Source organism: Mastomys coucha, unplaced genomic scaffold (genome assembly GCF_008632895.1).
Source record: "Mastomys coucha isolate ucsf_1 unplaced genomic scaffold, UCSF_Mcou_1 pScaffold15, whole genome shotgun sequence".
Classification (NCBI taxonomy): domain Eukaryota; kingdom Metazoa; phylum Chordata; class Mammalia; order Rodentia; family Muridae; genus Mastomys; species Mastomys coucha.
Window position 1 is genome coordinate 45,974,465 of NW_022196897.1, and position 17,199 is coordinate 45,991,663.

The following is a 17,199-nucleotide window of genomic DNA, read 5'->3' on the forward strand; positions in this document are numbered from 1 at the left end:
TAGGTCAAACAAGCCTTCCAGCATCTCTTTGGAGAGCACCAGCATACTTCCTAGAGTGCCAAGTGTCCTTTGGCAAGACAGGGTCACTTGAAAAGAAAGGGAGCGTGACCTGTCGCCATCTGTCTGGCTATGCCCATCTGCCAAACAAGAGCGTCATGAAGAGGAAGGCTCTGTATCGGCTCCTTCCTTTCTAGCTGCAGCCTCGTCCAAGGACTGTAAAGGAGTCAAGTCTGGCTCTTTACTCTAAGTCTGCTGTCCTATTTACACAAAACTGGTTAAAGTACTCCCAGCCAAGATCTTAGAGTGCAGCCTTTGTTTATGTTTAGCTACAGTAAAAGTGCTCATCTGATATAAAATGCATATTGGTGACAGAGTGGGCAAAAGCAGAGGTGAACTAAAAGCGCATCACACCACAGAATGGTTGCAATTAGACCTAACTAACACTGACAGAGCTTAAATGACTTGTTTACTTAGGAAACGGTTAAACTAGATGTCTTGCTTTGTTTGTTTGTTTGTTTGTTTGTTTGTTTTCATTGATTCAATCTGTATGTGCATGGATAGAGTATGGAACACACTGAACCGAAAGGACGATGTGTGGGAATAAGTTCTCTCCTTCCACCATCTGGGTTCTGGGCATTGAACTGAGGTCATCAGGCTTGCTGGCAAATGCCTTTACCAACTGAGCCATCTCATCAGCCAAAAACGGATTTTCAAAGACCTGGCTTCACTCTTGTCACCATATTGGGGATTTCTGACTTAGTACATTTATTTTATTAGAGGGGAGAGAGAGAAAAGGAGGGAGTAAGGGGAGGAAGGAAGGAGGGAGAAGAAGGGAGGGAAGGGAGGAAAGGAAGGAGGAAGGAAAGAAGGAAGGAAGGAAAGAAGGAAGGAAGGAAGGAAGGAAGGAAGGAAGGAAGGAAGGAAGGAAGGAAGGAAGGCAAGCTCAAGAAATACAAATGCTTAGCCATCTTCAGATCTCTCACCATTTATATCACGAAGGCAAGTTAGTCATACACAAGGTCAGGTTAAGGAATTCTCTCACTACCCCTTCAACCCACAAAGAGATGCTTGAAACTCCATCTCTTAATAGATCCTGATGCCCACGCTACTTGTTTCCATCTCCTACTATTTCTGCCACAATTCTTAACAAATATCAATGTCCCTGCTCCTGTGGTAGTGTGAATGAAGCATGGCCCTCCCAGGCTCCCGTATCTGATCTCTTGCTTCTCAGGTGGTAGCGATACTTAGCAAGATTTAGGAGTATGGCCTTGCTGGAGGAAGCACATCAGTGGAAGTGGGCTTTGAGACTTCACTGTCTTGCTCTATTTCCAGTTTGCTCTCTATGCTTTGTGCTCGCAGTCAAAGAAGTGACCTTACAGCTCCCTTCGCCTGCCTCCACGCCTGCTGCTTGCTGCTATGCCTATCTGTCACACCATGGTAGACTCTTGCCCCTCTGCAACTGTAAGTTACAATGAGCCCTCTCTTCCTTAGGTTGTCCTGGTCGTGGTATTTTATCACAGCAGCAGAAAAATAACTAAGACAGATGTTGGAACCGAGGAGCGGGCTGTTGCTATGAAGAACATGGCCATGTCGATTTTTAGAAGAGCATGGGAGACTCTGAAAATTTGGACTAGAAAACCAGTTGAACGCTGTAAACAGAGCTTTTAAGCATTTTCTTTCCCTGTAGGAGCCTAGAGTAAAGGCAGTGCTAAGGGAGATGTGGACTTGGAGGCCTCAAGTGTTTCCAAGGGGAATAATACTAGCAACTGGGCTAGAGGCATCCATTCCTGAGCTACCTTAAAGAATTTGGCTGCCTTCTTTCCTTGTGCTTAAAAACTTGCCCGATGCTAAATTAGTAAGAAATGGGCTACCTTCTTTGGGAGATGAAATTTCAAGCATAACATTTAGTCTGTGGCATGGTTGTTAGTAATTTCCCTTATGCAGGTCTAAGGGGAAAAAGAGCAAGTGACAGGAAGAAGTACACAACATACCATTGGATAGGAAAAGAACACGAAGAAGCTTAGTGTTGCAACCAGGGCTTGCACTGAAAGAGAGGCTGTAATGGGCACAGTTAAGGAGACACCACTTGTTATGCAATAAAACAAAGAAGAATGCCTTCATGATAAGATCTCACCCAGCTAAGCTTCCACAATGGGAAAGAGGGCCCTGAGAGGATTTTGCTCCTAGAAACTAATTGGATAAAAATACATACGTACATACACACACACACACACACACACACACATACACACACACACACACACATAAGCTCTCACAAATGCAATTCAAGAGGATGAGTTTTAGAGACAATGAAGGATGCAAGAGCAGGGGCTGGTGAGATGGCTTAGCAGATAAGAGCACTGACTGCTCTTCCGAAGATCTTGAGTTCAAATCCCAGCAACCACATGGTGGCTCACAACCACCCATAATGAGAATGCCCTCTTCTGGTGTGTCTGAAGACAGCTACAGTGTATTACGCTGGAGCAAGCGGGGCCAGACCGAGCGGGCAGGAGCAAGCGGGCAGGAGCTCACAGCCATCTGTACAGCTACAGTGTACTCATACACATAAAAATAAATAAATAAATAAATCTTTAGGGAAGAAAAAAAGGATGCAAGAGCAAAGTGGTCACAGACTCGGTTGTTTCTGGACACCACTGAAGCCAGGCAGTGTGTGGCAGGGGAGTCCCTGTATGAAGGCTCTAATACAGCAGGGAGCCCTCAGAAAAGAGTTGGGACTTTAAACAGTGTTGAGACTGAGAAATACTACCAGGACCAAGTGCATTTTGCATTATTATTTTGCAAGGTCTATGGCCCTCGGGGCCCAAGGACTGGGATGTGGGGGTTTAGATGAGAATGCCTTCCTCGGGCTAATATATTTGAATACTTGCTCTCCAGTTGGTAGCACTGATTAAAGATGTCTAGGAGGTGTGTCCTTGCTGAAGGAACTATATCACCAGGGGCAGGCTTTGACACTGCCTAACCTCACTTTACTTCCTCCGTTCTCTCTGCTTCAGGCTTAAATCGCTCAGATTCCTGTTCATGCTGCCATGCCGACTGCTTGATGCCATGCCTCCCTACCGTGATGGACTCTTACTCCTCTGGAAACCATAAGCCAAAATCAACCTTTACTTCCTGAAGTTACCCTAGTCACGATGGCATTGCCGTCATAGCAGCTATCATGGCAATGGAAAAGTAGCTTATACGGTCCCTAAAGATTCCAAATTCTCCACTTCTTTCTTTGAAATTTCTCTTTGCCTACTCTTCCACATCCACTTTCAAGCGTCTTTAATTTTCACCCATCTCTATTCCAATAATCTGCCACATTCTTTTTGTAGTTCTTGCTAATCAGTATTGGATAATGAATTCAAATCGCAACAACAGCAGCAATATGAAAGCACACGTATGGCTCTGGACACTCGTGTTCACCCGACACCTTCCTTGATTCTTTCCTTGCCTCTTGGAACAACCTGACTTTCGAGGCTCATCTTAGACTTTTCTGTTCATGGTCTTGAACTAAATATTTTTTCTGGACATTTGTGATCTTTAGAAAATGGAAGATAAGATCTTTAGAAGATAAGATTTGGGTACTACAAATACTCAGAGTTATTGGAATGTCATTATTCAGCTGACCAGTAGACAAAGCTGGCATGTCCGTTTGGTTTATATTATGATGATAGAACACCACGGCTAAAAGCAACTTTCATGAAAAGGTTTTATTTGGATTATATATATCCTTGAGTACAGTCCACTGAAAGGTAAGATGCAGACATACCACTTATGAAATCATTGGTTGCTGGTGTTGCCACAACTCACAGGTTCAAAAATCATCATGGAAATTCTCGATATGGATTCAGATCACTTATTTAAACATTGCCATCAAGGGTCTAGAGAGATGGCTCATTTGTGCACAGAGATGTACACATATACACATATTTGAAAATAAGGAAAATAAATATTAAGGTTCTTTCTATGAGATTTCTCATATATCTTCAAAATAAATACACAAAATATTTATGTTTACATAGGATAAATATGAAAGTCTCCTAGGATATATTGGTGGTCTCCAGTGTGAGAGAGAAATGCCTGTGCTTTGCATTCTTTCTATAACCTGAAGAAGCATGAAGAATAGTGCTTTATTTCTGCCAGATGTTTCAATTATTTGAAAGAACATCTTGAATCTTTAAAAAAAGATGCATGTGATAGAATTTCTACTAATCTAATATAGTATGTGAGAAGATGTTAGTAGAGTTCATTTAGGCTGATTTCAAATCAACTTTAATTCCCAACCTACACTCTTTATAAACAAATGCACAAAGCCAAAATGTCACTCTTTCAAAAATACTTATCCATGTCCTTATAAATTAAACTTCTATAATAAGAATTCTCATTAAGACTATAACTCTGCCCACCTATCTCCACAGGTGTTTGACTAGAATTTATCCTGACCTCTGGCTTTATTTTTAAGCATTTTCTCAAGATTCAAGTCACACTCCAACCTTGTTGCAACTGATTGCACTTACAGTCCCAACTGCATAAGATACTAATGGCAGGAGGGTGGTTTGAGCCCAGGGGTTTAGGGAAGACTGGAATAAAATATAGAAAGGCTCTTTCTCAAGGCATGTGTGTGTTGGGGGAGGGGAAGATGACACAAACATTAGATCTAGAACATTTCTCACAAATTCTAATTTAGACTGAAGTTGCAGCAGTCAGGGGCAATGAGCTAACCCCTTGTGGTCACAGAAATACAATGTCACTGTCTTGACTGGACTCACCTTTGCAGAGAGGGGAGTAGAAGCCTTCACTGGCTGCGCAGAGAAAGGGAGGAAGCACAACAGCCAGCATTGTCATGCTTCAGTGCTTGAGCATTCTTACAGATCAACATCACTTTTTAGTTCTTGAGCCAGAGAACAATCAAGGTATCTGATAATTAAAGGTGCTTGTTTTATGAAAGACATGAATTTAAGAACTTCTACTGTATTTGCATACTGCTTGGAGGGCAACAGATATCAAGGAACTGCCTCTAGTCCATAAATGAGAAGCTTTTTAAAGTAGATTTAAAAATATCTGTCACTCAATGGCCTTGAAATTTATACTCTGTGAAGCGCACTTTCTCCCAGAAAGAGAGTTGGAAGGAGATTCTCTCAGCAGAAAGCATTCCATCAAGGTCAAGGCATAAGCACCCCAGGCCTATCAAACAGACTGATGGGGAAAATCTCAGAGTGAACTGGGCCTAGGGGAGAGTTAATACAGGAAAGACTGGGCATTGAGTGCAAGATCAGAATAGAGACAGTGGTGCTGAGGAGGACCCCTTGGGGAAAAAACTTGGATGGTAAGGAGAGAATGGTGGGCTCCCAAGTAATGAAGTAAAACAGGTTTCAGACCCTGTTAACAGTGAAACTGTCACTCCAAGGCGAGGGGCTACGGACCTTAGGGGAGGCGCTGTGTGCTGTGACCCTTTCTTTGATGATGGTGGCAGCAGTGGCTGCTGCTCCTCCTCCTCGTCCTCATCGTCCTCCTCATTCTCCTCATCCTCCTCCTCTTCCTCCTCTTTCCTCTTTCTTTTCTCCTTTTCATCTTTCCTACCTTCTCGGTATTCTTCAACCAATGCATTATTATTTTCTTAAACTGGACTGCACCATAACTAAGAATACATATAAACACACATACACACACACTCACTCACACACACACACACACACACACACAAGAAATGGGAAATCTTTGGCAGAAAATAATATACGTGTGCAGAATCCTTCTGCATTTCCAGACAACACCAAAGATTCCCACATCACAAACTGAAAGCTATTGCCCAAGTAATAGCCGTTATTCAAGATTTGTTTTCTGGGCAGGCAGCAGTGTGATATGTGGCTGGTGTCATCCGACGATTTATTGGATTCTTATTACCTGTTGGTGCCACAGGAGCTGCAGAAGCGGATACAAGGGTCACAGGCCCCGCCTTCATGGAAGCATGAATGGCACCTTCCGCTTGTTACTGATGACTGTTATACTCTACTCTAATAACACAATTTTTTAAAAAGCTTGTGTTTAAAAAGGATAGTCTATGTTTATCATGAACTTTAATTAAAAGATCAATATTATTTGTAAAATGTCTATATTTGTAGTCTTAAAATATATTAGGCCAGTTTTAACTACTGTAAAAATCCTGGAGAACATTTAATCACAATAACATAGATGAATTAAACCTTCACTCCCAAACTAATGAGACTTTATTCCATAGTACTATTTACCTCAATGGTTTCACTCTGAAGAAAAATTGTGTAAGCTCTCTTTTTATTTATGAAAGCACAGCTTACTGCTGTCTCATATTGCTCACTGTAGCACTTAATGTTGTTCATGAATAAAATGATCCGAGGGTCACTGAACTAGGAACCCAGAACTTCCAAAGAGAGTAAATCATTAACTAGTAAGACAGCTGAGACAGAACATGATTTTTTCGTGTGTGTTAGGGGTTGAAATCACAAGCTGTCTTCTACAGAATTCACTCTGTAGACCAGGCTGACCTTGAACGCACAGAGATGTACCTGCCTCTGCCTTCCACAGTGCTGGAATTTAAGGTGTGCACAACCCCATCTGGCTAATCATGAAATTTCTTGGTGCAATTGTCAAGTCATGAGTTCAAAAGATGCTGTGTTAACCATATTAAACACGGCCTGGCAGGGGGCATGTATATAAATAAAGTTGTAGTCAGTTAGTAGAAAACACTATAGGGTGGGGAGCACAGATAGGTAACGGATCATCTAGTGCCCCACGTAAGCCTTTCAGGCGACAGAACTGCCTCAACAGCAGAGGCCAAGACCAGAGATGGGATGAGAGCTGGCTGAGGGTTTGAGGGACAGGACAGTGTGCCAGTAACCGAGAAAGAGTGTGGGTTCAGAGTCCTCCCTTTACCTGATACTCACTCCCTGGGGGATGGAGTGATGATGTCACCATCCACAGTAAGAGCACAGGGCTGTCATCCCAGACAAAAATCCACTTCCTGTCACTGGCTCACTGGTGGTTCTGGCTCCTCCTCCATCGTGTGAGGTCGCCCCAAGGGGAGGTCTCCCTGCAGAGCACCCCTCTTCCTACTGTGGTTGCCTGCTGGTTTCTCCACTTATCCTTTGCTTATGGGATCCCTCCCGAGCATTTTGCCATGCCCTAGTGCTGGCGCTGGTGCTGAGGCACAGATCCCACGACCCAAGCAGCTGTGACTCTACCTTCGCGCCCGAGGCTACCCAGCAGCGTCATTACATAGAGTCAACAAGACATTTTTTTTAACATGTTATGTTACAATGTCCACAATTTATAAACTATTTCTATATTACTTTCACTACTATCTCAGGACAATTATCAATCATCAAAGCAACATTCTGAAACAGCAGTATTGGTACAAATCTACATTTTTTCCTTTATTATCTTTTGGTTGTTTTCTTGAGACAAGGTTTCTCTTTGTGTAGCCTGGCTGTCCTGGAACTCACTCTTGTAGACAAAACTGGCCTGAAACTCACAGAGACCTGACCATATTTTTGCCTCTGGGGTGCTGGGATTAAAGACATGTGCCAGACGAACTTGGTGCTTTTAAATCCCTCATAAACATCACTATATTACAGTTGTGTTCTTGTCTTCAATGGGCCTGATGGCAGCACACCATATATGGTTACACATAGCCACACACTGGGCTGTGGTAATGAAGCCCCCACAGAGAACAGGATCCTGCTTGGCTTCTCCTTATCACCCCCTGGCACTCACGTTACAAGCATTAGTTAAGATCCGGGAACCACTGCTCTGACATGTGGAGGTAGTTTCAGTTTTTAAGAAAGTTAACACCGTCTGTAAGTCCTCCTAAAACCAGATAAAGGTAACTAACTCATAAAATGCTGCATGTGAGCAACTGTGCAGGAGTGCCAGGGAAAGATGGGGAAAGTGAGCGGAGGTGCCAGGATGACTCACATGTTAAAGAGGAGGAAAACGGTACTTAGGCCATTTGCTGTGGATTTGAGATAAACAGAAAAATCTAACAGTGCCTGGATTGTTCCACAAAGAAGAACACTGCTCTGTAGAGTGAGCCCAGGGTCATGACTCTCAAGAGATGCACAATGTGCCATTGGGGTGCTCAGGCCAACAGCCTAATTTGACTTTTGGTTGAAGGCCAAGCTGGGAAAGGAAGGGGCAGGTGCCTTGTAAGGTGAGCCTGCAATTGTGCAGTCTGGGGAGGGAAGACCTTGGGAAATAGACTCAGATTCAGGAAGCACAACCACACGATGTGTTTAGAATAGCCCAGCAACCCCGTGTGACTGCAGGCTAGGGGGTGGGGGTGGGGGTAAAAACAGAAGAAAACGGATAAAAAGAGGCTTGGCAGAAATGTGCTGATGCCAAGAACATGGATGGCTTCAATTCAGAAAAGGGCAGCCAAAATTAAATAGATGAGCTGACAAGAGAGCGGATCACAAAGGTGGACAGGCTTTTAAAGAGGAATCACAGAGGGACATGTCATATTAAAAGACACTGCTCTCTACCAGCCTTCCTGGGAACTAAATAAATGATTCTTATCTCCAAATATATCACAAAGAATAGAGCAGTTCACCCATAAAAGCCGTTCCCAGTACCTGGCTGTGGATTAGACAAATGGAGTAATTCCACAGTGGCTTGGTTTATCTTTCACAGACTGGAGGGCATATTCAAACCATGGCACATAACACACTTGATTGTCATTTGGCCATTAATGACCAAAGAACCTCTTAGATTCTTAGACAGTGATAGTCCTATTTACAATGCTTACATTTCTGCTCCCACAAGGGACTCTGAGAACATCCCAGAGAGGCCTGTGTCAATCACAAATCGTTCGCTCACATCTCACATCACTGAGCCTGATTCCACTCAGCAGCTGAAACTTTAAGATTGTTTACCAAGTGTAAATCCTGGCCAGTATATGTTAATACATAAATACATCTAAACAGTATTACATTCTTCAAAAGTTCAAGAATTACAGACAGACAATTTATTATTTAAGCAAAGCAATGATTTCTATTGAGCACTAATTAAGAAACTGAGTTAAGGATGCCATGTTGATTCAGAATCACAACAAAAGAACAAAATTTTTCATACTGGATTTCCAAAGGAAAGGAGTGGGAAATTGAACTGTCTGGAATCTCCAGAGCCATGGGATTCAGGATTCATGTTGCACACAGGCCTGAGAAAATTCTATCAGACTTGGCACAGTCAACAATTATGGGATGTTTGGGGCCAAAGCCGTGTAATAAAATACAGTAGTGCAAAGGCTTCATACAAGTTGGAGAATCACCTGAGCTCTTTTAGCCGCCTCACTCTCCTCTGCAAAGCCAACACTGAAGAAACCCACACTGCTCATCCCTCCAGGAATGTGACAAAGACCAAGGCAAAGTTCCCACTGAGGGCTCTTGGAGAGGCAGGCAGCCTTCCCCTACTCTCTTGTTGGTGCCACGTCTCAGATTTTCACTCTGTAAACATGGCCACCTTGATTCTGCCACATTCTGATGACCAAGACTTCTGTCTCTCACCCTGTTCTTCAAATGTAAACAAAAATGAGTTCTTTCATGATTTAAAAAAAAATTAAGGCGAAGTATTTAAGAGGCTCCATGCCCACTTTCCTGCTCGGGCAGCAGGCAGAGACCTGCTCATGGCACTCCTGTGTTCCACCATCCAGCCACCATGACTGATCCGTTCTCGGGTGGATCCCAAAGGAGGTAAATCTGTACAGCTCTCACATGCAAATGAAGAATGTCTTGCAGTGCAGCCTTCCCAGGAGTATTACTGGTAGCACAGAGGAATCCCTCAAGGTTAGAATTTCAGATAGGGTTATAGTGTAAAAGCAAAGCATTTATGGTAGTGTACAGACATCGTTTTGATTAGAGGGACTATCCCCATTGACACTGAAAACTCATACTGAGTACTTCAATAATACAGAGTATAGTTTGTGGATTGTATCTTGGGTATTCCGAGCTTCTGGGCTAATATCCACTTATCGGTGAGTGCATACCATGTGTGTTCTTTCGTGATTGGGTTACCTCACTCAGGATGATATTCTCCAGATCCATCCATTTCCCTAAGAATTTCATAAATTCATTGTTTTTAATAGCTGAATAGTACTCATTGTGTAAATGTACCACATTTTCTGTATCCATTCCTCTGTTGAGGGACATCTGGGTTGTTTCCAGTTTCTGGCTATTATAAATAAGGTTGCTATGAACATAGTGGAGCATGTGTCCTTATTACATGTTGGAGCATCTTCTGGGTATATGACCAGGAGTGGTATAGCTGGGTCCTCAGGTAGTACTATGTTCAGTTTCTTGAGGAATCCCCAAACTTATTTGCTGGTTGTACCAGCTTGCAATCCCACCAGCAGTGAAGGAGTGTTCCCACAAACCACAAGAAACTCAAGAAGAAGGAAGGCCAAAGTGTGGATACTTCGTTCCTTCTTAGAAGGGGGAACAAAATACCCATGGAAGGAGTTGCAGAGACAAAGTATGGAGCAGAGACTGAAGAAAGGACAATCCAGAGACTGCCACACCCGGGAATCCTTCCCATATTCAATCACCAAACCCAGACACTATTGTGGATACCAGCAAGTGCTGAATGACAGGAGCCTGATATAGCTGTCTCCTGACAGGCTCGGACAGTGCCCAACTAATACAGAAGTAGAGGCTCACAGACATCCATTGGACTGAGCATAGGGTCCACAATGTAGGAGCTAGAGAAAGGATCCAAGGAGCTGAAGGGTTTTCAGCCCCTTAGGACAAACAACAATATGAACTAACCAGTACCCTTAGAGCTCCCAGGGACTAAACCACCAATCAAAGAGTACACATGGTGGGACTTATGGCCTCAGCTGCATATGTAGCAAAGGATGGCCTAGTCAGTCATCAATGGGAGGAGAGGCCCTTGGTCCTGTGAAGGCTCTATGCCTCAGTGTAGGGGAATATCAGGGCCAGGAAGCAGGAGAGGGTGGGTTGGTGACCAGGGAGGGAGGAGGGAATAGGGGTTTTTTTTGGAGGGGAAAGGGGAAAGGGGCTATCATTTGAAATGTAAATAAATAAAATATATAATAAAAAATAATAATACAGAGTATATAAAGGGAGCCTGCCCCATCCCCAGATGAAGCCTTCAGAGCAGTATCCCTCTAGACACAAGTCCCGCACTGCCCAACAGTGGAGAAAGGTCTTTGGCTGACATTCTTACTCACTCAGATCTTAACATACGACTCTCCCTCACAAGTCAAAGAGGAATGCTGAGGGGATTAAGCCAAAGTGGTCTTTGTGAGGTATGTGGCTCACAGTAGGTCCTTCGTAACACATGCTGTTACTTCCTTTAGTTTTCCTGCAATATTTAATCACATGGGCTTCACCCAGTGTCTTCTCCTGGGCATAATCCACAGGGCAGCTCAGAATGTTCCAACTGCTGGGAAATAGCAAAGAATAGATCTAATCCTACTCTATTGGGCAGATTTTTCTGCATATCAACAAAGATGTACCATCATGTAGTAATGCTGTATAAATGAATTGATGATTGCATAATTTCTGATCATGATTTTATAACATTCCTGATTTGAATCAAATAATTTTAGGAAGAAAGTTTTGTTTTGTTTTGCCAGAAAGATGTAATGAAGTTAGAATCAAGAATAGAATATGTCCACCCCTCATACAATAGTAAGAAAAGAAATACAATGAGCCTTCACAATTACACTAAAAAAGAGAAATAGGCTTGGGACAAATTTCTGATCAAGGGAAAATATTCATTCTAGGTCAGATCCAAGGATGAAGCCACAGAAATTCATGTTGATAAAGCAAGGCCATATGAAACTGTTGCTTTGAACGTATAATGAGCGTATAGAATAAAACACTGCTTGAACTTAATATCAACGTCCTTCTGTAACTTCCTTTTTGTATAACATTTTATCTATGTTGTAATTTTCTTTAAAACTTTTGTCTAAAAAGGTATAAGAAGGACAGAGAGAGAAAGAATAAAAGAATAAAATGTGGCATCTGGGACTCAGCCCCATCCACCAAATGTGTGTGTGTGTGTGTGTGTGTGTACACGTATATGTATATGTATATATATTTGTATATATGTAAAGGTATATATGTAGACATGTAAGCATGCATGAACACTTGTGGAGTCGATGATACAGGTGGTTGGGCCTGGCCAGAATGTGTGTGTGTATGTGTGTGTGTATGAATGAATGAATGATGTATGTGTGCCTGTACATACTGCCTATGTAAAAGATTTCCTTTCTTCTCTTTTCTTCTTGGCTCACGAAGAGTTAACTAGCCCAGGCCTCTCACCTGGCCAGCCAGGGGTCCTTGAGCTAAAGGGAATGGAAACCAGCACTTAAAGCATAATTAGTATGAGAGTTGCAGAGTAAGAAACCAGCACTTATTAAGGCACAAATTATAAGATTATAAAGTCACGGATCATCAGTCTTTAGCCGTTGTCTGACTCTGTGTTCCACCTCAGCTCGTTCTCCAGCTAGAGCAGGCCTCTGGCACCTCATCCTACCTTACAGCAACCAGCACTGAGGAGGAGGCCCCAATAACAGCCTGGTGTCTCGCCAGCCTTGCCTGTCCACTGAGGTTCACTTCTGCCCTGGCTGCTGTGAGCATTCAAGTTGAAGGCCTCAGCCCTGAGAGCTAATCAGTGTAATCCAGAACTTGAAGCAGCAGACTGTGAAACCAGACACACCTGGCCTCCAAGATGGCGTCTCTAACTTGGGGTCAGTGCTGCTTCAGCCTCGGTTTTGTCAAGTTAACATAAGACAGAGTAACAGTAATTTCACAGAGTTTTAAAGTTTAAACAATACAGTGTGTATTTAAAAAAAAAGTCATCATGCATGCTTGCAAAAAAGGGCAATAAATGTTAACTGCCATGGCAATGAACAGTGTTCTATGGGTGGTGTTGCTGATGCAGCCCATGCTGCAGTTACTCCCACTGTTAGTATCATCATCACCACCATTATTAATTATTGTCATCATCGTTGTCATTATTAGCTGAGGAGGGTAAAAACATACCTATCTTGTTTCTGCTTTCTCAAACTGGAAATTGAGTTAGTTCACTTTGTAGCGTGGTGCCTTTCCAAAATGGGCAAGTTTCCATCTCCTGTTGGCAGTGGGCACAGGGCAAGTGCTCTACAGAATGAAGAAAGACGGTTCCCATTGTCAGTGATACAAAGACCATGAGCAAGGCGGATCCACACCCAAGGCCAGGTGAAAAGGGCAAGTATGAGTCTCAAAATCCCTACAGAAAAACTGTTGCGCTTAAGTGGGCAGCAGAAGGAATCGGGGCAGGGAGAAGATATACATCTAAAGGCTTGACATAAGAAAACCTTGGGGTGGGAGAGGGAAGTGAAGTACAAGGGGAAGCTGACTAACCAAAGGCAAGCCAATCTCTCTCGGAAGTGAATGGAGGAAAGGCCATGAAGAGGTGCTGACAGGGAGTGTGACCTGCGGCCAGCACAGAGCAGCGCAGCTCCACGTAGAGAGCTGACGCAAAGGCTAGAAACAAGGGACGGACGAGCCAGGAGGATGCCTCCCTGTGTGGCCCCACACAGCTGAAGTGAAGCCAGCCTAGGGCTGTGAACTTAAAGCACCTGAGCATCCCAAGGTGGGACAACTCACCCACACAACTGAAACCTGCCTTTTACAAAGTGCTTTCATGGTTACCTACTAGATCTAAGATTCGTGTTTTCCTATTTTACTGATAGGAAGAAAAATGAGAAGATTGTGTCAATCGCCAAAAGGTCTAAAACTAATTAAGTGATCAAGATTGCTAGAAGACAATTCTTCAGAAATTGAGGCTGGGGCACACTTCACTGCCCTGCAGCTGGAAACTGTACCCTGCTCACCAGGGAGTTCAACCTCGTTAGTGTTTGTTGTGTAATTCTTCTCTTTCAATTAAGGAAGGTTCTCTTGTGTTAGTGTTTGCTTTTGGTGCCTTGGTTGAACTTGAAAAAAAAAAAACATGGAAAAGGCATTTCAGAACCTGGCACTGGGGCTGGAGGAAGTGTCCAGTGGTTAAGAGCCCATACTTGTACCCATGTCCAGCCAAAGATAACTGCCTGGAACTCCAGATCTAGAGATCCAATGCCTCTGGCTTCCATGGGCATTTGCACACATATACACACCCCTACACACACACACACACACACACACACACACACACACACACACAATTAAAAATAATAATTGTTTGAAAACCCAGACCAGCATAGCTAAAAAGATCAGTTGCCCATATCAGGCACAGAGTCACCTGGCCCTAGCTATAGTCAGAGTATACCCAATTCCACTCCCACTACCCCAAATTCCATATGGCCGCAATTGAGGGCAACGATGAGGTAACATATCCATAAGGGTTTATAACGACTTCATCTCGAACACCTTCTTTCTCTCAGTGAATGTATTGAGCTCAATTCTGCTAGTGAAAATGTAGGGTTATAAGTCAGAAAGCGGACTTTAAAAAGTTATGGAAGAACGTAAGTCAAAGGAATGCTCTGTGCCAGGATTTAGAACTTGAAGCTTTGGCTAAGTTCTGCCAAGCTCCTTCCAGTTAATGCTCTGCTTTCAGTGCTGACTAAGGAGCAGAAGAAACCACTCAAACTGAAGTAATAGCTTTTTTATGGGTCATGCGATTTTGCTTTAAGAGATTTTCTACAGCTGAGAAGAGAGACCTGGTCTCTAAGACTCCCAGTCCAGTGAGCTAAACAATGTGGATTTTTTTTTTTCATTTTTAAATGGTCTGTTTTGAAATGAACAAATCTTAACACTTCATCATGCTAAGAAGAGAATCCAGAGCAAAAGAAGCAGTCTCTTGGGGCAGAGGAAAAGCTGGGCTAGGTTTGACAACACAGAAGCTGAAGTCACCTGTAAAGGCTTCCAGCCCAAATGGAATCAATTGCCCCAGTGTTTTTTAATCAAATGAAATGACCACAATCTTTTTCATTTAATTCTGACCAAAAGCCTATGTTCTGAAGTTACACAGGCAAAACATCTGTCAAATTCAATGACATATAGTAGGCATTTCACAAAATAGAGATTTAGGAGTTTAGTTTGTAAGATTATAAGCCTCAGGCTTTCAATTCAAGATATAGCCACATTTAGGCAACACAGATAGCACACACGCACACACACGCACACACACACACACACACACACAGAGAGAGAGAGAGAGAGAGAGAGAGAGTGAGGGAAAGAGAGAGAAAGAGAAAGAGAGAGAGAGTGAGAGGGAAAGAGAGAGAAAGAGAAAGCGAGAGAGAGAGAGAGAGAGAGAGAGGAAGAGAGAGAGAGGTGAGGAGAGGGCACAGGGCACAAAACAGCACATCTCAACCTCTGAGGACAAGTCCCTACAACACATACAAAACATCTATTCCATGACCTATTAAAAGTGTATTTTTAGAACTACTGACCTCTGTGTGAACTAAACAATGAAGCTGTTCACAAACCAGACAGAAAGCAGCTTTTCCAAATGAAACAGTAAACCACTGTCTCTAATGCCCCCACCAAGCTAAACAATTAAAAATGGTATTTAATACTAACTTTTAAAAAGCCATTGTAAAGTATCACTGCCAAAATTATTGGTCTTGTGTCAACACACACACATGAAACATTGTTTTTATCTTAGTGTTTTTTTTTAAAAAAATAAAATAATGTATCTAGTAGATGAATAGACTGAAAAAAAAAATTAATCCAAAGGTACTCAGTGGTCGAGATTCACCAAGAAGTTGTCAGCCTAACGTGGACATCATTGCTGAGATTGGTCCCATGACACAGCAAATGTACAGTAGTTACTGTGTGGATCCAAAAAGCTTGACTTTGAGGGAGCATTACCTAGTTACCAGATGTGCTTCAGACGAACACCCTCTCTGAGTTTCTGTTGCTTTTTACAATGTGGTATCAGATTACTGGCTGCCTCCTGGAAGTCATGCTAGACATAAGGAATAAAGTAAGCTGCATATACAAGGAGCAGAGTACAGTGCATGGTGCAGACCACAAGGCTGACAAGGTAAGATCATCCTTATCCCTGAAGAATCCCATTAAAGACTGACTGCATGTCTATTGTGTAACCTTGGGCATTTTCGAGGTCGCTCTCACAGTAATTAGTGGTAGGGGTAGAGGACCGTCATAAGCAGAGAGAAATAAGAGCAATGAAGGGCAGAAAGGGCTCAAGCAGCTCAAAAATTCAGCTTTGTAGTCAGCTAATCATGTGACCGTAGTAGAGACAGGCATTAGTGTCAGTCTGATTTAGCACAGTAAATTCAAACAGCACAAACTCTTGCAGTACCATTTAAAGACCCTGGAAGGAAAAGTTTTCAAATTTGCATTTAGCATAAATCATTCTTAATTATCTCTTGGGTCAGTTCACAAATTCCTAGTGTGATTTTTATGTGAAAAAATTAATTTGAAAATTAGGAAACAAATAAGACACAGGAAGGAACCATATCCTCAAACCAGGTAGGCACAGCTGTGTGGTTAACACACTAGCACATTCTAGTCACCTCAAAAGATGAGGCTGATGTCCTGAGCTCAAGCACTGTGTATCAGAAAATTAGCCAGTCCATTCTCAAGTGTTGTAAAAGTGCAATCTACTAACGTTAGCTTTAAAACACATTGCTGTGCTATACATACTAATTAAAATACTATTCAGCCATAAAACGTAATGACTGCCATTTTTAACACCAGACAGAACTGAAATTTATCATGTCAAGTGAACTAAGCCAGACACAGGAAGACAATAAGTACCACATGAGGTCACTCACACATGGAATACAAAAACAAACAAACAAACGAACGAACAAAACCCCTAATTCAAGGACAAGGTGCTTTAATCCCAGCACTCAGGAGAAAGAAGCAGGAGGAACTCTGAGTTCCAGGCCTCCCAGGTCTATATAGTGAATTCCATGCCAGCCAGGACTCCATACAGAGAATCTGTCGATAAATAAATAAATAAATAAATAAATAAATGTGGGAAGTAAAAGAGTAATTACATGCAGATGGGGAGGTGGGACAAGCAGGGAAAACTGGATTGGACTAAGAAATTCTAGCATGCAGTCATGGTAGCCCATGCAACCCCAGCGCTCAGAGGCTGAGGTAGGAGGATGGTGAACTCCAGACTAGCCTGGGCTACATAATGTGACTGTTTCAAAACCAAAAATTCTAGTGTGCTACTGTATTTCAA

The 17,199-nt window shown here is 42.7% G+C and overlaps 1 protein-coding gene across 1 annotated transcript in view; it reads right to left on the minus strand.

The window, feature by feature from the left end:
• Window positions 1-17,199, minus strand: part of Ccdc148 (coiled-coil domain containing 148) — a 263,630-nt gene that overhangs the window by 203,295 nt on the left and 43,136 nt on the right. The gene's annotated exons all lie outside the window — the stretch shown is intronic.